The sequence below is a fragment of the Humulus lupulus genome, chromosome X (genome assembly GCF_963169125.1).
Source record: "Humulus lupulus chromosome X, drHumLupu1.1, whole genome shotgun sequence".
Classification (NCBI taxonomy): Eukaryota; Viridiplantae; Streptophyta; class Magnoliopsida; order Rosales; family Cannabaceae; genus Humulus; species Humulus lupulus.
The window spans coordinates 239,752,213-239,757,157 of NC_084802.1; the positions used below are offsets into that span (position 1 = coordinate 239,752,213).

Here is a 4,945-nt window from a genome sequence, read left to right on the forward strand (position 1 = left end):
CGAACCACTATAAATCATTTGTGTCACCTTCTTCCCATTTGATTTCATTCTTGATTTCCTCTTTGTTTCTTTGTCGTTATTTTGACTCTGTGTCGTTGGCCAAATGGAGGGTCAACAAATGCCCTCTGTGTTTTTGTTTTAAACTACTGAGATCTCAGACTCGTTTATATATTCAAACTTGTTTTGCGATGTAAACGCTTTATCCAATTTATCAAAGTTACTTTAGGCCTCTAATGACCCGTTTTTACAAAAGTTGATCGCAAGAATAATACTTAAATTTTTTTAACACATTTATAAAATTAATATTAATTAAAAATGAGTTATTTTATTGATTAGTTAAATATTCTAATAACTTTTAAAATTAGTTTTTTTTATAATAAATTGTATTTTTAAAATTAATTATATGTGAAATATTAATTAGGATAAAGAGAATCAAACCTCTTGCTCATTTAATTTCTTTGAACATTTTGTTTTAAGGAATGGATTGAAGAAAAAAAGCTCCAACCCACGTATCCCCTAAACTATACTCTCTCTTTTTCGTCTCACCTGCCTCTCTCTTGTTCTCCCTCTTCTTCTATCACCTCTCCTCCAATCGTCCTTGTATATTTCCCTCAATCTCCTGAAGACGTTGTGCCTCCAACGAAGACAACGACACCGTGCCTTTCTCCCTCACGCCGACGACAAAGGGACTCGGGATCTCAGCCACGGGGTAGACGCCGCAGGGTCTAGCATCAGCGATCTTCGACGGGTCAAGAGTAGATTGGGTAATCACTGTCTCTCATTTATGAATTATTTCTTTATTTTTCTTTTTCTTTTGTGATTTTTTGGTAACTATACTCATTTTTTTGGCGTGGTGTTTAGCTTTGTCTCTCAACTATGCTTTAATGTTGTTCATTTATTTATGTTATTTATATATTTTGTTGTTTTGAATTGCATGTTTTGTCAACTTTGGGTTTGACTATGTATTTTCGGGTTCGACATCCTCAATTTTTCTTAAGGGATGATAATCCTAGAATCATCAACCCAGAACTCCCAATTGTAGCCATATAGTAGTGTTAAAAAATATGATAGACTGGTTGTTCACTAGTTATATGTACGTTTGTTGTTATAAGCACTATATTTTATGATTATTTATTATACAGGTTCAAATTTTTATTTGTATTTTGATTAATTCTTTATTTCTATTGAGATTAGAAAAATAGCACACACACATGTATATATATATATATATATATATATATTATTTTCACTCTTAGTATTGCATTGCTCTGTTTCTCGTTCTTCCAAAATAGGTTTGAGTGGTTTCATTTTAGAATTCTATTGTTATTTTTTAGACTATATGAAGAGTGGTTAGGGATCGCTGGCCATTAGGTATAGTAGAATTGAATGGTACTTTGTGGATATTTGACTATAAGAAGTAAAATATTCCCATTTAGATGAGACTCAAACTGGTTTGGCTTTATTAAAGTATATGCTACTTGCTTATACATATATTGATCTCTAACAAAGAACCAAGGCAACAATATAGATTTGGTGTATGGGTTATTTTAGTTGGACTTGGCTTTAGTAAAGTATATACTACTTGGATTTGATGTATTCTTTCAATTATGCATGTATCTGCCAGAGGTATGGCTCTAACAACTAATTATGACCTTTTTGAATCCATTTATTTTCTACCTTAATTGATTTAGAGTTAATTTACTTGCATATTGTTTTTTTTTTTTCATGTGTACACCTGAAAATATAAATAATGGGATTGCTAGTACTTATTGTACTGTAAATGAACTCCTTTAATGTTGTTTAATTTTATCAGTGACTTAGGTATGTGCCCTTTTGATTAATGAATGGTCTTCCTATTAAAGTTCTGTTTTGAATACTTTCTCTAGGCAAGATATTTTTTTTATTATTTTGTCTTCAGTCGATTAGGAGATTCATTTTTTTCTTTGATATATGTGACTACACATGGTCTTTTGAGATATACCAATTGTCTTAACATATACTTTATCGTGGACCTCATTGCAAATTCAATCACTTGTCAATCCCACCAATACAAGTGACATGCTTTGAAATTTAGATTACTCGTGACATTATTTGATCTCTAGATGGTAAATTATCATTATATTTAGGGTAGGTAACTATTTGGTACCTTGTGTTTTTGCAAAGTATCATTTTGGTACCCTTTGTTTTCAATAATGCTCATATGGTACCTGTATTTTAAAATCGTACATATTTGGTACCCTAAACTCAAATTTAATTAATAAAATTTTACCAATTTAATCAAACTGTTGTCGATTATGTAAGTTCTAAATTTAAATTTAATTACTTAATTACATATAATTGATGACAGTTTGATCATATTGACAAAATTTTTTCTATCAAATCTAAGTCTAGGGTATCAAATATGTATAGTTTTAAAATACAGAGTACCATATGAGCATTATTGAAAACAGAAGGTACCAAAATGATACTTTGCAAAAACATAGGATACCAAATGAGTAAATTCTCTTATATTTATTATCTTATTATTTAGTTGTATTTATATATTTATAAATTTTCTGGTCATGTGTAGCATGTTAAGTGTCGATATATGATAGATTGAATGACTATTAGTACTCCCGCTTTCTAGGCTTAAGTGTGCATTCTATTCTATGTGTACTAGTAAACACTAGTGTTTTCATATATAAGACATAGAGTTGTATATAGCTAGTTTTTGCTATATGTAACGTCATATATGCAATGATCATTAAAGGACTCAACTGCTAGATGTTTATGATTATTTGGTTTTGTTCTCTCTTAATCTTTTAGTGTATTATTTTTTTTTATTCTTAAGCCTTGTTGTATTGAATATGGTGTATCCTTTTGTTTCGCATATTTCTTTATTTCTTTATGTGATTTTTGTTTTTCGGCTCATAACTCTGATTTTCATGGCTGTTGAGGTTTTTGTGATATTACACCCTGATAGTTATGCACTTATGCATTCTTAGACTCAATTTGAGACAATGAAATAAGTTAGTTCATTTTATGATCTATTTATGACAATGAAATAAATTAGTTGCTTCAGCTGATAGCTCTTTTGGGGATCCACTGATCTATTCAAGAAAAGAGTTTTGAATATCAATAGTAATTCAACCTATTCTTATTATTGATCGGTTAGTGAGATAGAATTAGTGGGCTCTAACAATGTATTCATATATATATGGCTACAAAATAATCATTGTTAATAATTAAAAATAGAAAGAGATAGACACTTCTTATTCTAAGTTTGACTTGGTCAATTACATGTAATTATTAAGTTACATTTCAGTAATGCTTTTGTTATTTTATTATTGTCATTCTTAAGGTCTTGGACTTTGTTATGCACATGAGGAAGAAGGGCCTGAAGCTGACCAAGAGGTTATAGGAGCTCTTGTTGCAAAAAGACTTTAAAGCGTATTCTTGTCAAAGGTGGAAGACGTTATGATTGTTCGTTTTTCATTTTGATGTTTTTTTGTTATTTTTGATTAATTTGTTGAGTCAAACTGAGTATGAAATGTATATGAGTTTAGTTTTGGACAATTAATAAATGTGTATTTTTAGAGTTTGAATTCTGGTTGAATTTTATAATATGGTTGGAATGTGATGCTTTGGTGTTATCTTATTTTGTTCAATATTTATGTAATTTTTAAAATATATTACACGAGTAATAACATTTTTTAGCATTTTTTATTAAATATTTTTTCGCGATAGTTATTAACTGCTCTTAACTGTCGGTGTTGATAGCAACGATGACAATTATTAACTATTGGTGTTGCCAGCAACAGCGACAGTCTTTAGCTATCGGCATAGCTACCCCTACGCCGGTATAAGCAAATATGACAGTTAGCTGGCTATCGTTGTTACTCAATAGCGACAGTTTAAAACTGTCGGCAAAGTCCAATTTTGTAGTAGTGTTTGTGCTCAATTACCACACTATTATAATACTTAGAATTGAACATGGTTAAGAACTTTGTCCACTCCTTGGTGATTTCAATGAAGTCAAAAAATTTCTCCACAAACTTATCCATTCTTTGGCAACCAATGGGTCAGTAGTCCCCTCAAAAGTCAGAGGATTTTTCTTACCAAATCTCTCAAAGATCGGCTTCACACAGACTACGACAGGCACCACGACTGGTGGGTTCGAGGGCTGAACTTCTTACAGTTGTTCCTGGTCTTTTTCTTTAATTGCATGTTGACCAAGGTTGTTCAGGACATTATTGGGTGTTTGCTGAAGTCATTGAAGTAGTGCTTCAAATATTTGTGTTTTATGAGCTTTGGCATCCTGTCTTTTTCGACCTTGACCAATTTGAATCGCTTGAACCTTCCATCATTGGACGCATTTCAGCAATTTGTTTACCAATGCCTGGGCTTAGGTAGGTACATGAGCTTGCTCCATCCCAGGTTGTTCAGCTTGAGGCCTAAGTCTGATTCCCGCTAATCCTATTGCTTTGGTGATTGGAGCCATTCAAATCTATGGATGAATACAACTCCTATTAAATAGGCAGTAACTTCAGGACTAACTCAAGCAATAATAGCAACTTCAACGAGTTACTTCAGACAGACATATTCACAACAGTATATTCTTATTATCAGGAAAACAATTGGATTATGACCAATGCGAAGTGTAACAATTAACAAAACAAACTGGGCACAATATTACACCAAACACTTTCATTAACATCCAAACAGAATTACACTTCCATTTAGTTGGTCTTAACTATACACACAAAAATATTAGCCCAACTTATTTTGTTCACATACAAGAGAAATTTACATAGTTAGCGTGACAAAGGGTCTAGGGTCTCGTCCTTGGGTTTACCCTAACCATCTTTATCTAAAAAAGAATGCCAAAATGTTATGTGTCCAGACCAGAATATCAAACTAGTATCTTCATGTTGGAGTCTCCCTTGTAGTCTTCCTCGAGATCCTC

The 4,945-nt window shown here is 31.9% G+C and overlaps 1 long non-coding RNA gene across 1 annotated transcript; it reads left to right on the top strand.

Moving 5' to 3' along the window:
- The first annotated feature begins 463 nt into the window (after positions 1-463).
- LOC133804576 (uncharacterized) lies at positions 464-3,632 on the top strand. Its single transcript, XR_009878538.1, has 2 exons — positions 464-764; positions 3,341-3,632. It is a non-coding gene; the product is annotated as an uncharacterized LOC133804576 (long non-coding RNA).
- The last annotated feature ends 1,313 nt before the right edge of the window (positions 3,633-4,945 follow it).